We start from the raw sequence: 18,142 nt of genomic DNA, 5'->3' as shown, positions 1-18,142 counted from the left end.
AAATGAATCTGGCCCAAACTAAATCTCCGTGTCTTTCCATATAAAGGAATGTGCTCTTGAGAAGCATCTTTCAGCTTAACTTTTGGACATGGAAATAATACATGATAGTCATGCCTGATGGGCTGCCCATGCATGATGGGTAGCATGGAACTTAGACACCAAAAGAAATATGGAAATCAGGCAAGCCTGATTCTTTCCCCTCAGTTGTAGCAGAAATAAGATCAAAAGTCAGAAAATCATCCGGACCAAAGTTTAATCAATCTTAGGACATTGCCCTGAAAAACTGCAGTTCTGATTTTTCCAACTAAAAAAAGCATTTTTTCATTGGAAATTTCCCAGTAGTTCCATAGATTCATCAAAGAACTGAAGCCATTCAAAAGGTAGATGAGAGATAAGATTGGGAACTAGTATTTTATCATTTGAGCCAAGCTTCAAAAACACTCAATAAATGTATTTATTGAAATCATAAAATCTACAGTCACGATCTTTATATTTTCATATCTTTAAGATATTGGTCTAATGTCTACAATGAAATTTGTCATCCACTTTTCCTTTTTATGTATTTCATATACCAGTGCCACTTTAATATGCTTTGGGGTGTTTTTGGAAGGGGTGAGTTTTCTTTTCAGAATGGTTTAAATATCTGAACAGATGTAAAATTAGCTAACACTGCACAGTATAACCAGTTGTATACTTCAGACAAACCTGTCAGAGAATTCTAATATGATATTTATCAGCTTTTAAATGAGAACACAGCTATCAACTTCAGCTCAGTCCAAGATAATGCAATGTTTACAGCTGAAGAATGACTGAATGCTTATACTTACAGAGGTGTTTGCTTTTAACGGCCAGATTTTCCAGTCCCATGATAAAACAGTACAAAAAACCCTTTCTTTTTCTCATATATGCTAGGTTACAACAACAATTATTATGATTTTTATGTCTATACAGTGCTGCCTACAAAATATTTAATACCTAAGCAGCTGGTGCACTGTGGCTGATGCTTACTAAATGAATAAATGTTTTGTATTGTGTTTCCCCCGTGTACTTGCATCCATCTGTTGTCTTGTGTCATTTTTGATTGAGGCCTAGAGGCACTACCACAAAACAAATAATGTCAATTTTGTTTTCATTATTGCAGGGCCAAGAACCCTACTTCCAGCCTGAGAACACTTTGGCACTTAGTACTGCACAAACACAAATGCAAAGAGATGTTTTCTGTACATACACAAAAAGTGCCATGCAGTAGGACATGTTTACAGTACAAAAGTTTGCATAAGAAGTTTTAATAGGTATTTATTACAGGACACATGACTTTATCAAGCGTGCGGTCTGAGTGAAAGCACATTTACCAAGCTGGCAGAGGAAACTGTATTTCCGCCTAATGAGCACTGTAAAGTGAAGTGTGTTCTCCAGGTCAAATGACAACATGAGGTTGATCTCTTCTCCCAGATAACAAGGGATAGGACTAGAGGAAATGGCCTCATGTTGCACCAGGGGAGGTTTAGATTGGATGTTAGGAAAAGTGTTTTCACCAAAAGGCTTGTCAAGCATTGGAACAGGCTGCCCAGGGAAGGGATTAAGTCACTGTCCCTGGAGGCATTTAAAAGACTTGTAGATGTGGCACTTGGGGACACGGTTTAGTGGTGGACTTGGCAGTTTTAGTTTAACGGTTGGACCTGATGATCTTAAAGGTCTTTTCCAACGTAAATGATTCTATGATTCTATGACAGGTGAGCATCACACCTCACACCCTCCCCATCCTTGCTGCACCTGCGACTTGCCCTCTTCCAAGACAAGAGCTCACCAGCTCCGACGCAGAGACACTGCGGGCCATGGTGCACTTGTGCTTAGTCCTTGGTTGTGTTGCATTGGCTGCTCCCCCTCACTGCTGGGGGTAAATCAATCTGTGTTACTCCAACACAAGCCCATACAGCTGATCTCCATAAATCCTTTTCGATATAGAGGAGGTAACTTAAGGATAGTTCTCACTGCAGGGATATTGCAAACTGCACTGTTAGGGGTTGGGATGGCTTTTCGAGGGGGTGGCTTCTCATTTTCCATAACCACAGAGGGAAACTGCCCAAGTCAGTTAATTCAGGTGCTTAAAGCTGGCACCCTGAAACTCTTATGAATGTTTCAAGACAACTCTTGGGTCAGAATCAAACCATAAGGTTTGATGGCTTGCCTGCTCAGCCCTGGCATTACATGAGTACTTGCTTGTGCATGATGGATTTATACACCCATACAACCATATGCACATATAGTTATCTATACAGTCTTTTTTTTATTATTATTATTTTTTCTTCTATTAACTCATGAAAATACATCAGTGAGGGTTGCACAGTAGAGTGCTGGCAGGAAGAGAGAAATTTCTCCAGAACGTTTCAGCAACCTGAACCTCTGAAACCCAAGCTGGCTGAAATCAAACTTTCCTCTTTTCCTTTGAGACAGTGGCACTGAGGGACAGAGTTGCAGCACAAGGAAGAATGAGAACGACAGAGAAGCACAACTGGTGACTGCAAGTTCACGGGAGCCTCTGCTTCCATGTGTTTATATAGCAAACTTGGTCTGTGAGAGCAATGCAGCATGGACCCTTTGTTGGGCAATACTTTCTAGGTCTAAGCCTTGCTCATATTACCTATTTAAGCCCAAAGAACAATTCATGTAAAGGCGAGTGTGTTTTCACTCCAAATGTGAGCACTCTAGGACAGGTCCTGTTGCCAGTCTCATAATCTGTGAGCTCAAAATTCTTGAGAAACATGTTGGAGTTGTCTGTCTCCACTGAGTGAACGGCTTCAGGGACAAAGAGCTGAATCCTGAACTGAGTGAAGTAGATAGTCCCTGACACCTCTGTCAGGACAAGTTTTTCTCAAGAGAAGGACATGATCTCTTTCTCTTGGAACTGCATAAGAAATCATTCAGTATGGCCATGTTTGACAACTAAAAGAAATACAGCTATATCTGAGAACTTCAGATAACTAACTCAGTATTGCAGAAATTTTTAGGCATGGAGTTAAAGCTGATGACCCATTTTCCATTCCTTTAAATCCTAAATAAGGCATATTAAATATTCATTTTCTATCTGTTTGAATGTGTATCTCTGAACTTTGAAGGCCATTCCTCTTGGGAAAGAGAAAAAGGAGAAAGGGGAATTCCATCATATATTCAGAAGAAGATATATTCTGTTTTGTATGATTGCTGGCATGGGAGCAATCCTCAGAATGGGGCATGTCACATGTAGCCAAGTGGTCTAAAATACTAGATTTGATTGAACAAGACAGATACAGCCCAGGTATGGAAATTTTGTGGGAGGAACTGATGAAACATCTGCTTGTTCACCTCTGTCCCCTTCTTTCTTATAGAGGTTCAAACCACACAATGGGCCTCTTGTTAGACTGACTGGTTATTGGGATGGAGCAATCTCTGAAGAGATTTTGTTTTTCCTTTGTTCTGTTTATACTGAGGTGGTGGTTGAAATATTGACTCCTGATCATTATTTTGCTACTAATTAAGTATATGGCAAAAGCTCTTAGCCATGGATGTCTTCTCATTTTTTTTTTTCATTATCAGTCTAAGTAAATGAATAAATAAATGCTCAATTAGCCCATATAGCAGAGATGCTCTCTGACCTCTTCCTGCATCACTCAAGTCAGTCAAAGCCTGATGGTGAGGCCAGACCCCAACCCCTGATATTATTATTATTACTCCATTAACATCTACCCCAATTAGTATCAGAGCCCCTGTGTTCCAGGCACTGCATGCTACACCATAAGAGATATTTGCTATCCCCCAGAGCCTTCAGCCTAATATGAATAAAAAATGAAGCCAAAAGATGTGCTGCCATTCATCAGGGAAGCAGCCTGAGTGGTTGTGCTCTGTGGATTTTGTGTGAGAAGAGTCCGTAACTGCCTGCATTGCTGGCCTTTCTCTGATCCCCAGGGCATGACTAAGAAAAAGGGAAAAAAGGTAGGAAGATGAAGGTAAAGCCAGTTACAAAGTTCTATATTTGATAGAAAGCTACATGGAGAGTAAAAACAAAATCATAAAATGACAGGACACAAATGCAGTGGGAGTTAGGGAAAGATGAAAGAAGAAAGGAAATTGGATAACAATAGTGATCAGAAAGAATAAAGGCAAAGATAAATAATGACAAGCAAGAAAGAAAGAGAATTAGAGGTGAATGATGAAAGCTATGGAAATAAGGATGGTAGCTGCTATCAAAATTACAGGAAGTTATTTTATTTAAGATGTTGTTAGGAGTCAGAAAATGTTTTTTTTAAAAAAAAAAACAAACAACTAGATGATCCTGAGAAGAAGAAGATTTTAAGGCAAAAGGGACTTTGGGGAAATGTACAAAAGCAACTGACAATATGTTTACATGGCACTAGCTGCTGCTGGAGTTAGCAGAGGATGGCCCAGCTTGGTGTACTGGCAATGGCACAGCTTGTGTTAGCACAGACTTTCACACAGCCTGAGCAGTCTTGTTAAAATGTAGGAGTGTTATAAAGTACTATTTGAAAACACTCTTAGGTGCTTTTGGAAATTTCATCGGAGCAGGATCCACCATCACGGGTTGTTGTAGTTAATTCCTTTATAATTATTTAATAATGACAATTTTTTTCTATGGGATAAAAAAATCACACAACCTTGTCAAGAACACCATCAAACTTCCTTATGAATAGCTGACTAATGTAGAATAGCATAGGTTTTGGAGTTTGTTTTACAGGCACAATTTTGGCTGACTCCCAAGGAGTCCGAGCCTGAATGCATGCAAGGGGCTACAGGTATAGGGCCAGGCTCTGAGCTGGGAAAATCTTTTTCTCTCTTGTTTCTCTCTGCCTAGCCCATATTCTAAATGGATATCCAAGATGCTCTTGCCAATAGGTTGTACTAACATCACGTGGTGCTGAACGAGTGGTTTGGGGAACAAGCACCTGAAAAAACAGTTGCCACAAAAACACCCTCTCCAGGCAGCCAAGACACTTCGCTGCATTGCAGTGATGGGCATAGTGCTGAGACCCAGTACTTCCCAGAAATGGATGTCAGACCAATCTCATTGTTTTCTTGATGGGAGATTGGTGGGATGAGGAAAGCGAGGACACAGAAAGCCAGGCACAGCAGTGGGGCCCCTGCCAGGGCAGGAGTGGAGAAGCCTCAGGGTGCCATTGGGATGGAGCCCTGCCGTGGCTGAACCATTTCCAGTGTTTCCATGTCTGGAGGGCAAGGGTTGTTTGAGAGCCCGGTGCCATTCCAGGTCTGCTTCCAGCTGTCTGTGCCTAACAGCAGCAGCTGCACAAGTTTTACAGCTCCTAGGTTTTGCGGCTGCTCAAGAGTACCTCCAAATTCACCACCAGAATGGATTAATTAAAGAAGTATAAATCGCTGCTGATGCACCAGCTATACTAATTTAGAGAAGTCCCACCAAACGTTGTTTTTATGTCCCGCTGCTGAGTTCAGTAAAAAACACGTTTCTCTTGCTCCTTGTAATAGTGCTTTGTTGTCCCCAGAGGAGAATCCTCCTTAACTTAATAGCAGTACATGTGTAGTTAGTAGCCAGAGTTTGTAAAGCCTGGAACACCTTGCTCTGCTTCCCTGAATGCCAAGATACACTAAGTTTCTAAGTAGGATTGGTTTACTACAATTCCTTGCAGTCATGCTGGTTAAAACACGCTTAATTTCTCTGGGGCATATATTTCATTGGATTCTCTACCATTCAGGCTATTCACATGCCATCAATTTATAATGAAGGTCAAATTCTGAAGACCTGAATCATCAAGAAGTGGTGTTAGGGATTTGTTAATTCACAGGGACTTATGGCACAGGAAAGCCATCCATTTCTGTGACTAAAATGACACAATAGCAGAGATAATATCTGCAGGTTTTTTTCAACCAAAGCTCTTGCCTAGATCTGTTCACAGAATGAGGGTTATCTGGATGGAAAGAGACCCATAAACAGTAATTATCAGAGCTGGGTGGAAAAAGGTAATTCCAGCTCCGGGAGGATTTCAGTATTCGATGACTGCTTTCATGCCGATTTAAAATGAAAGCTCAAAATGTCAAAGTTCTGCTTAGTCAGACTCCAAGCTCAGTTTAAAATCCTGGGCAGATGCAAACTGCTCCTGAAGCACCAAAAATTGTGAAATATAAGCCCTACTGATTAATTAATCTTTCGTATGAAAAGTTTTCCCATCAGGAAGGAAAGGGTATCTGAGGCCAGGCTCTTTGAAGCCCACCCAGAGCTGGCAGCCTGGCATATGCAGCTGGTGGCCAGAGGTGAAGACTCCGCTCTCACAACAGTTTCTCCCAGTGAACTCCAAGCCTCTTGAAACTGGTTTGAGAATGATCTTGTCTCCAATGAAAGAAGCCTCTGTGAGCCATCACTATTCAGGAAGAACTGTCTAGAAAATGTGTTCCTTTCCATTTAGAATCCAAAAAGGGTACAGAGAGTGCCATGTTTCATCAACATAAATAATTAACTGCAGAAGGACATGTAATATTCATAGCTGAAAATCATTAAACAAAATAGGCTGGTAAAAAAGTCTTAAACATGAAGTGATATTAATCATTTAGCCACAGATTCAGCTTAGAGCTTCTCTTTTGTTTAATTTAATTATTATTTTTAAAATCTATTCATGGGCAGATGTTTCTCCGCAAACCCACACAACTAATTCCCACATGTGAGAGAGTCAGCCTGAGGTTTAGCTTCTTGCAGTGTTAATTAACATCATGAGGCGTTGTTAATGATAGTGGACAAAGTGAAAATGAAGAATTTTCTGTGCTTAGTAAAATGGGGATGAAAACAGGTCAAAAGAGCAATGCTTTTCAAACACCATTGTCTTCTCTTCTGTGCATTTTATGCTCCCAGATGTTTTAGTTTATGCAAGGTGAAGAAAAAAAACCTTTCTAGCTTTTCTGTATCTCCAAGCACGCATAACACGAGCCTCTCAGAATGAAGGTGTTTAAAAGCAGAAAGGACCCCAGAAGCTGCATGAGAATTTCCTAGCTGGAAGACAAGAAAATACTTCCATGTAAGAGCTGAATCTGTCCCAGCAAGCAGAGACATCCAGAGCTATGCCGCTCTTCTCACTGAGGAGGTGATGTCAGGGCAAACCCCATGGGCCAGCATTGTTCAGCTCATGGCCTGGAGAACAATCACACACAAATGAACTGTGTCAGATCTCACTGAAGCTCCTCCTGTCCTTCTGCCTTCCTGACATCCCTTCTCTCTTTCCTCCCTTTTCCCCTGGAAAACAAGCGCAGCCTGTAACCAGACTCTCTGTGAGATGGCTACGGTTCTGACAAGTAGGGACATAATCTATAAAATAAGAGTAAAAAGTGCAAAGATAGAGTGGTTGGAAAAATCTCTTCTGGCTGAAGATAAGAACATCTGAACAGTTTCTTCTATGGGGTCTGTGGCCTACTATCCAGCAGGAAGGTATCAGAACCTCACCTTAATAAAGAAGAATATGGTTTTTTCCTCTGGGTGGGTTTGTTTTTTTTTTTTATGGCTACCTTGAGTTTCTGTAATAACTACAGTTATTCTTTACCATGACCTTCATACCTTTTGTGTTGCACTATGTTCTCAGCCAGTTCTGAAAGGTTTCATTCACACAACTACTCCCTGCGATGCCAAGGAGCCTCTGCAGAGGGAGAAGACACTGTATATCTGAGTTTTGAAGAGTAACCTCCTTGAGGAAGAAGACATTATTCTGTTAAAGTTTCATTGAGTGCTGCTGCAGCCTTTTTAAGTACAAGCGTCCAATGCCTGTGAACTGTACATGTGGTATTATATATACTTCACAAACTAGCTGGAGCCACAGACAGACCTTGGACCCTGCAGGAACCCCCTCATACTGCTAGAGATACACAAAAAGTGACTTAAAGCTACTCTGCTGGGGAAGGCGGTTGCTTCCTTGGGCCTGGAGTGTGGTCAAACATTTGCCAAACATGCCAGGGACTTAGGGCATCTTACAGTCCCTTGTCTTTTAGCACGTGTATGTTTTGGAAAGCAGGTATGAAACCTACACAGTGAAGATTCTCCATTCCCTCCCACTTCATGGTTATGTTTGCTATTTACAGACACTTCAAAAGACTGAAGAGGACTACACAAAAGCAAAACAAAGTAAGAGCTTATGCACTTGCAGGTCGTATACTGGCCTTTCATGAAAGGTGCAATCATGTAAAACACCTGCAGTTAGTATTTCTTCTAGCAAATTGTCTGTGATAGTGAAGTGAGATATTTTTCTTCATTAGCTAACTAAACATCATGCCCTCATGTTGAATATCTTATACTTCCATGCCCTCATGTTGAGTATTTTATACTTCCATAAGGAAGTTACAGACACATATATGCTTTTCTGTCTCATTTGCAAGGTTATTCAATCTTTAAAAATGAAGAAGAAAATTTTGATTATCCTGTGGTGATTTACTGTACTATGTCAGGACATCATCACTAAATTGCATGGAAAATGGTTTCTTGTTCTGTTTTAAATTAAAATCATGACACAGTCTTAGTTACATAGAGGTCACCAGTGTCTCCATGGCAATTCTCAGATATGTAAGCAGGTAGTCAATGAACATTTCTGGTGAAATAATTTTGCTGTGAGTTTGCAATTTTCTTTCCCTATTCAACCATTTCTTTGTCCAACCTACTCTTTAGGGCTGCACTCTCACCAGAGCTGTGAATTCTCTACAGCAGACTCTGTGTGTGCATGGTGTCTAGTGTGATGTCTATTTACCAATATCCTTAGCTGTCACCTAGAATAAATAGGTCAGCTAGCATGTTATAAGCCTACCAGGATGGTGACCAGTGAAACCGCAGTGTTAATTTACTGCTCTAATATGATTTTAGGGCAATGTTCCTACTATTAAGTAATATCACATGTGACAGAAAAATACTTCTCCTTGAAGGGAAAGAAAAGCAGCAAGGGAGAGTGGTGTAAGCTCTGGATGGCACTGTGTTTTGTAGACAGAACAAGATGGCAGAAATGGATGCATCAAATTTTCTTGTGCTAAAATCTGATCAAATTATCTGGCATGAACCAGGGCTCTATTACTACTATCAAGATCTGAGGACATAATTATATCAGCCACAGCATTTCTAAGGATGTTCAACCCAGACATGAATTTATTAGAAAATGGGGCAAACACATTTGCATTTTGAGTTCATATTACAAGAGGAGGAAATCTATGCACTATGCCAAAATAAGAATTTAAATGGTCTAATATGAAATTGTGAAGTGTAATGAATGATTTAATAACATCATCAGCATTAGCACAGATGGCTCACCGTGTTGGTGCTTCACTCTGCCTGGTGTAATGGGAACAGTTGAGAAATGCCACACATCTCTATTACACAGTATTGTCCTGGGTGCCAGCACAGTGTACCACTCAAGATGTGCTAGTGCCAGAGCATGAAAGTTACCACTCACATTTCAACTGCAGAGGAAAAGCCTCATTGATCTATAACAACTGCTGAGTTGTTTAGAACACTACAGAAGCAATCTTTGATCTCTGGGAGTCGTATGTTGCCTAAATTCATATGAAGCAAAGAAGAGGTTTCTACTGAGCATTACTGCCAAAAAACTTTCTTTCTAAGGAGGGGGGAAAATTAACAATGAACTCTGAAGCTACTGGGTTGGACAGTAGTCTAACCCTAAAAAGTGAATAGTGTTTGGGTGCCTTGCTACCTTTAGTCTGACTTAAGTTCACTTTGAAAGAAACAAGTTTTTCAAATAATGACATTTTCTGAAATTTCTGAGATTTTCACTTGCTAGCAATTGATGAGTTGAGAACTGATGTGTATTTAAAAAGAAAAAAGCCCCAAAAATGCTATATTCAAATCTCTGTTTTGGTTAACTGTGCAGTTATAGAAAACAGCAGACCTTGTGCTTTGGGAATAGGTAGGAGAAGAAAGAATGGGGACTGGTCACAGGTGCAAAGCTGTGAAAGCTGCTTGCGCTAGGACTTTTTGGTTAACAATTTTGGTTAAATTATACCCTTAAAATCTTATGGATAAGAGTCTCACAGAACTCATTTAAGATCAGTTATTTTGTTACAAGAATAGTGATAGCAAAGTTTCAGCTGCCTCAGATTGGGTACTACTTTGTCTTGGCAGTGAGAACTGGCTTTTAAACAATTTTAAATGTGTTATTTATGGTTAGAATCTGGAAAAGTTCAGAAAAACTTTCCACAAAACTTGGGAGCATGCAGATGACCTTCCTATTTCAACCTGCATTACAGATTGTCTAAACAAGCATGTAATTATTCTTATTTCAATATTTTATTCATTACTGCCTCTTCTGGTTTGTCATGGTTTAATCCCAGCTGGCAACTAAGCACCACACAGACACTTCCTCCCTCCCCCCACATCGGGATGGGGGAGAGAAGCGGAAGAGTAAAGTGAGAAAACTTGTGGGTTCAGATAAAGACAGTTTAGTAGGGAAAGCAAAAGCTCTGTGTGCACAAGCAAAGCAAAACAAGAAAATAATTTGCCACTTCCCATCTCTAGGCCAGCCATCCCCAGGAAAGCAGGGCTTTATCATGCCTAATGGTTACTTGGGAAGACAAATGCCATCACTCCAAATGTCCCCTGCTTCCTTCTTCCTGCATCTTTATACGCTGAGCATGGCGCTATATGGTCTGGGACATCCCTCTGGCCAGTTGGGGTCAGCTGTCCCGGCTGTGTCCCCTCCCAGCTCCTGGTGACCCCCAGGCTGCTCGCTGGGGTGGGGTGAGAGGCAGCACAGGCCCTGGCGCTGTGTAACCACCGCTCAGCAGTAACAAAAACATCCCTGTGTTATCAGCACTGCTTTTAGCACAAATCCAAAACATAACCTCATACTAGCTACTATGAAGAAAGTTAACTCTAGCCCTGCCAAAACCAGCACATGGTTTCAATTAGAAGAGGGAATTATGATAAAAAGCAAGAGAACAAGGAAAAAAAACTCTGATTCCCCTTAAGTTCTTGACAAAACTGTCATTGATTTCAAGAGGAAAGAGATTTGATCATTTTCTGTAGTGCTTATCTAAATCCTTGCGAAAAGAAGTTTTTAAATTTTGCACTAGGACACATCTAGGACTATCAAGCCTCCTTTGAAACAGAAATGATTCAGGTTTACTTTGAGCAAAGGCAATTACAGGTTTGCTTCTGACACCTGTGTATGTTTTACGGCTGAACTAAAGTGAATCTTGGTTAAACACCATTTGTGGCAACAGGGGTACCTCTCATGCGACGGCAATCACCTCCACTTTCATCTCCCCCTGAGAGCGTCCTCTTTGATGGCTTTCAGTAGAATGAGTTATCCCAACACCTTTCCACACAGATTGCACAATGAACCCCAGAGCTGTGAACTAGAGGGTAAATTTGCTTTCTATAATAGTTTCCTTTTGCTGGAGAGCATGGCTGGAAAATCTGAGACAGTGGGTCAGGAGAAGCCACTTCTATCTTGAAAGCATGGTTGCTTGGTAGGGGCTTATGACTAGTATGACAAGGACAGGTAAGAAATTCAGTATTGAACATCATTGTAGTTAGCAAGTTAACTGTTAGGACAGGTACTTTAACGTAAAGTCAGTATTTGACCTACCTTCAAAGGTAGTAACTGTTGTCTTTTAGCACACAGGGCCTTTGGAAGTCAGACAACTTTTATCTTGGTGTCACGGATGGTTGTGAAATGTGTGGTCTCCACCTGACAAATGTAAAAAGCAGCCACAGACTACTGAAGAATTCTCCCTGAAGTCTAATGGTCTGTTATTCATCACTGTTTATCAGTGCCCCTACTGTATATTTGCTGTGCTGTCATGGAAACAGCCGTTCAACCAACCAATTAAGAGCAAATTAAAGTGACGCTGTCAAGATAAGCATATGTTAGAAATTAATTTCTTACCTGTTTCACAAAAAAAATCCCTAGAATATTTTTAATTCTTAAGAATCCTATTTGCATTCATCTTTCCAGAAAAAAAAACAAAGACAGTAGCTATTCCACGAATGCACAAACCAAGAAAAAGCTCTGTGGAGTCTGTGCTTTCACACAACTTGTATACAATGGATCACTAGGGACTTTAGAAGTGCATTTAATAGGATTAATTCACTATAGTTTGCTTTGATTATTTTCCAGTCTGCACACAAAAGCAGGAGACTCCACCTAGTTCTGGATGACAACTTTTTTTATATGGCAAAGAGGCACGGTAGTGCCATTATGGCACATTGGCACACTATGCCATACTGTCTCTACATTCTGCCTCAAATAGTCAGGAGATTTGTTAGTAGCTTCTCCAAGAATGCAGTTTCATAGCATCATTGGAGGTGCTCTGGCCTTGTCTTCCTCTCTCTTCCCATCCCCTCTCCAGCCACATCCCTGCTTGTTCCTTGCACTGGCATAGTATGCATTTGATCTCCCTGTGATGTGAAGGAATGACACTGACTGGATTCATTTTCTTCCTGAACCCCGTCAGATGAGCACTGGTCCCACTCCACAGCAAATGGGGACAGTATGCTACCTGGAACAGCAGCCTCAACTTAGCATGTAGCTCCACAACATAAATTCAAGGACAAGAAGGTCTCCAAGGTGAAGTCCGAAGCAGTTTAAGCTCTCTCAGCCACCTAACTCTTAAAAATTGTATTATTCCCTTTACTGGAAAATTATTCTACTCCGTCACCCTCAGTGGAGTTCCTTAAGAGCATCAGTCTTCTCTGCCACATTTACAGCGTGTCCTCTTTTGCCGTTGAAGTATATTCTCTCCCCTACTCATGTGGAGGCAGGCAGACACACAGTGGTAGAGCCAAGGCGTGCAGTTTCCCACCCTAAGGGATTCTATGCTAGCACTTTGTGGGCCTATTAGAGCTTCTTGTTGCTGCCTTAGCAGTGTGAAAAGCTATGCTGCACAAGGGAATCTACCCAACAGACCCTTACTAAAATGTCACTCACATGAAGACAACGTGAAAGCCATCCCCAAAGTCACTAAAGTCAAACTCTAAAACTAGACAGAAAATAAGAGGAAATCAAAGCCAGGATGGATAATTCTTCCTGTACTATTCTTATATTCAGATGAAAAAGATGAAACAATAAATCAGTGCTAATACGTGTGGAGACCTGGAATGTGCTGCATCTTTCTCCAGTGATATATGGTTGAGAAAATGGCTGATGAAAGTAATTATTTATAGGAAGCATAAAACCAGTGCTAGTTAGAACTCAATAGCTGTCACTACCACTTTAACAAAAGCTTGGGAGAGTTATGCCAATTTGATCGTGTCTTAAAGTGAGCTGAACTGTAGAGAACTGCAGTTTTGTTTCAGATATCAAGAAAATCATCAGAGTAACAGCAGTAATCAAAATGAATGAATCCTACAGAAGTGTAATGACTACAGAGCTGTCAGCATCTTTTTCCATCCTGCTCCAGTTGATTCCAAAGAAAAGAGTAATGAGCAAGAATCCACTACAACTAACAAGCACAGTACAGTCTGTGTGAGACTTTCTACTTATTCTAATACTTTCACTCACCTGAGAGTACCTAACATTATCCACAGAATACACAGGTGTTAAAAAATAAGATTAAAAAAAAAATATCACTTGGTTTTATGACCTGTATTTATTGATGTATTTTGGTTGTGCTTATGCTGTTGGCTGAAGTTCAGTGTGTAACACTCAGCCACATCAAGTGCCCTCACCCATTCAGAACAGACGATGTTGGCTTAATTGTGTCTCCATACTATATGTGAATTCCTGAAGTGGTTTGTTTTCCTCTCCATCTGAATGAACAGTATTGCTGGAATATGTTTTACTCATGCCCTCTTCCAATTCCATGTACGCTCTTGCATTAAACTTGCCTTAACCCATGATGAATGTTTTTTCAGCAGCAGTCTAGACTAAAATGTTACACTGATATAGCATCATCACTTTTCCTCAGGAACAGAATAGTGCAAATTATGCCTCTGCAATGAAGTTCTCCTCTGGTCCCAGCATGTCTTTCAGGATCACTTTAGTCCTTTCCTGTTGTGTCCCACAATCTTCAAACGACCTCCAGTGGTGCTTCCCACCTTCAGAAGTTTCAGACACCTGTGTCACTCTTTTATCAAGCAACACAGATGCTGAATTTATTCCATAAGGTAATTCAAGTCTCTAATGACTTCAGATGACTTTCAAAGCACTAAACATATTACACTCATCTAATGTAAGGCACCAGACCCACAGCTTGCCTCTGATTCAGAAGTGCTTTGCATCTTTGAAACCTTGAAGTAATCTAATCATGTATGGATGTGTGCAAGTCTGCAGGAGCCACAACAGTCTTAAACTTTGGTCTGGATTCTTCATGATGAATCAGCCTGTGAGCTTGTCCATTTCATTACTTTTACAGTAACTTTTTCACTTGATGTAATTTTGTTATTACTTTTTATCTTGGATTTGAGTCGGCAATGTGCACTCACAGCCCAGAAAGATAATCGTATCCTGGGCTGCATAAAAAAAAAAAAAAAAGTGTTGCCAGCAGGTCGAGGGAGGTGATTCTGCACCTCTACTTAGGTTTGGTTGAGGCCCCACCTGGAGTGTTGCATCCGGCTCTGGAGCCTGCAGCACAGGAAAGACATGGACCTGTCGGAGTGGGTCCAGACGAGTGACACAAAAAAGATCAAAGGCATGGAACCGCTCTGCTATGAAGACAGGCTGGGAGAGTTGGGATTGTTCAGCCTCGAGAAGAAAAGGCTCTGGAGACATCTTATTGTGGCTTTTTCATATTTAAAGGGGGCGTACAAGAAAGATGGGGACAGACTTTTTAGTAGGGCCTATTGCAATAGGGCAAGGGGTAATGGTTTTAAGCTGAAAGGGGGTAGATTTAGACTAGGTATTAGGAAGAGATTTTTTTACAATGAGGGTGGTGAAACACTGGAACAGGTTGTCCAGAGAGGTAGTAGATGCCCTATCCCTGGAAACATTCAAGGTCAGGTTGGATGGGTCTCTGAGCAACCTGATTTAGCTGAAGATGTCCCTGCTCTTTGCAGGGGGGTTGAACCAGATGACCTTTAAAGGTCCCTTCCAACCCAAACCATTAGATGATTCCACGATACAGTCAATATCAAAAGGGATAAAAATGTCACACCTCTGTATATAGTTCAAGCTCATATTCTATTTCTACAAGCTACGTTATAGTACTTTTGTATTAATCATGTCTTGAGTTACTTGTGATGGTGCTATTCATATGCTAACTTCTTTAACTGTGTCGTACAACACTAAGCATACATCTGTTTTTATATAGTTTATGAGCTCACAACCCATTTTGTCCTTATTTTTAGAAACAGGAATCTAAACAAACCAACATTAAAAAAGCTGCAAGAACTGCTTGACTGCCAGTTTCACTTGCAGGAACATTAAATTAATCAACTTATAACCGTGTTGCTATGTGATATCAATTGTCCTTGAAATATTCTCGTCCTTTGCCTTGAATGTGGGAAGCTTTGAGCTCCCTACTGTGTTGGAATTTTATTCCCAAATTTGTTGCAGTCCTGCTCTGAGATACTGTCTTTCCTACCTTGTTCAAACTAGACTAGAGTACACTGCCTCTCATCCTGCTCCCGCTGCATTTTTTATATGTTTATGTACATGGATAACATATCAGTGGATAGAATGCAGTCCAGCATGTGAAAAATAGTACAAAGTTGAAGTATTCTGACAGTTTATTAGATAGAAAGGTGTATGCTGCATAGAAAAATGTGGATGTTGTAAAGGGCAGACCCTGCCTTTACCGGTATCTTGCGAACACCCCTGCAACGTTGCGTATTTGCTATCAGGAGTGATGATTACCTCTCAAACCCACTTCTCGCTGCTTGAAAAGATGGTCTGGGAGACCACTGCGCCCTGCCAAGGGTGCCATCGCCTTGCTGCCTTGCACCCCGACACCCCCCACCTCACTAGCTGCCACAAGCGGCTCCACAAAGGCCACCCCGCGGGTTCTGCAGCGTTTTCCCAGGGAACACTAGGTGTCACCAGCATACTCCTACACAGCCTGCTGACACCGGCTGCGTGCTGCGGGGGGATTTTCCAGCGCCTGCACCTCGCTGGCAGAGCCCCCCCCAAAAACCCTACTCGCTCCAGGTGTGAAGGTGTTTGCAAAGCACCCGCAGTGCAGGGTGCCTGCCTGAAATATGTGTTTGCATGGGAAGCAGCAAGAACAAGTATTTTCGCAAACACAATTTTCACTGCTTTTGTGTATTCTCGTTTGTCTCGGAGAAACATGTGGCTACGGGAAAAAAATATTACGCAGGGAAAAAAGAATTAATTACCCAGTTATCACACCATTAGGGAAAAGGCTAATCCACACATTTCTGTCCCTTCTCTGAAGGAGAATGGCTGTCCAGCGCAGTGATCATGTCGCACCCGTTTATAGGTGCTGTGGAGAGCTCAAAGCAGAGTTTTGCTTTGGAAGAGCCATAAACAAGAATGACGGTTTAGCTCTAATGTAATCAAATTCAAATCTTGCCAGAGGTTTAAAAAAGAAATGACCTTGATCATTGCATCAGGTCTGAATAAATTATCTTGGCTATTCTTCTATCCTTTGGGCATATTTTAACAAGTTTTTTGCACCAAGGATTATACAACGCACTTGTGTGTCACGATGCAAGTTCAACTTCTGCGCAGGCTTTTTCCCTCTTCAGCCAGTCTGTGACTGGTAGCAGCAGCCAGGAGTGCTGGCATGGGTGAGGTAAACACAAGCAGTGCCTGGTGGCACACTAGAAGGTACCTTTCAGCTTTTATGATAGCCTTTGGAAAGGGCTGAGGCATCCTCTTCCCAGGAACTACTGCCAGACGCTGGCAAATGTGCAGGGTGAAGTACAGGCTGGCACTGGACAGCACAGCAGCTGTCCTTTGGTCCAAAAGTCAAGGAGAGCTGAAAGTGGCCTGGCATGGGTGGGTGTCTATCTAAGAACTGGCAGAAGACTTTCCCTGCCTGTTTATTTTTTTGTGATAGGGCAGATGGAGAGTTGCCTCCAGATTTTCTAAGTATACAAAAAGTACACAAATGTCTGTGCTCAGAGGTCTGTGTGGTTAGATATCATGTACTGTGCTAAGGATGAACTCATTTAATGGCCTTAGAAAGTCTGGAGAGCAATTATAAATGCTAAGTTTAGCACTAAGGTGCTCTCTATGCCTATATAGAACTGATCACACTCAGCTTCTACTCAAGACACGTTCCGGGTCTGTCTCCACAAGTTACATCTGCTCAGACAGAAAGCCCCAAGGTTCCTCTCCGTCCATACACAAGTCATTCAGGATAATTTTGAGCATCTGATCCAGGGCAGGAAAGAAATAATTTCTATCTCATCTCATAAAGCATCATCCACTCCCTTACCTTAGGGAGTACATATATATCTCATTAAGAATCAGCCACATTGAGCTGAATGGCAATCATTAAAACCTCAGGAATTACTCCCTCCCAAAAATAAAACTAGACCCCGTTTCCTCCATCTCCACCTCCTTCCCCACACTTCAGATGCTGAGTAAGGGTCTGGGTTCATACTGTGCTCTAAAGACCCGCCACCTCTGGCCCCAACCTAAATACTTGTTACCCAGGTACCAGCAGCCTCTCTGTGTTGCAGGCTTGGGGCTGTCAGTAAAATCATAAAGGCAGAGCCCAAGCTGTCTTATTCTGGCTAGGCATGAAATGAAAATGAGTAGAAAACAAATGATGCCGTTAGAGATAAAGCTATTGAAGGATGAAATCTGTAATAAAGTCTTTATTTCTGAATTGTTCACTCTTCCTTTATCCTTTCATTGTGAATAAAGATTCCATATAAAAAGCAGAGCTGATTTACACAGAAACCAACCAAGTAAAATTACATATTTAAAATATATTACAAATTTGTATAGTGGATCAGTATAGAATATTTTTTTTACTAATTCCATCAATTTTATATATTTTAATGTGTTCTATATAGAAAGCAAACTAAGCTTGGGTTTTTTCCCAGAACTAACTGGTCTTTCTGATCAAAGGGAATACACTGATACTAAAAATTTTGCCAATCTCTTTGTTCCCCCTTCCTAATGTAGAGATTCTCACTAACAACTTTTTCAGACTGCCAAGCACTGATACAGCTAACAAAGTCGTACATTTGAAAACCTAATGCAACTTCCAAGGATGATAATGCTCATGT

The sequence above is a fragment of the Falco rusticolus genome, chromosome 3, assembly GCF_015220075.1.
Source record: "Falco rusticolus isolate bFalRus1 chromosome 3, bFalRus1.pri, whole genome shotgun sequence".
Lineage (NCBI taxonomy): Eukaryota > Metazoa > Chordata > Aves > Falconiformes > Falconidae > Falco > Falco rusticolus.
This window is presented reverse-complemented; position numbering follows the sequence as displayed.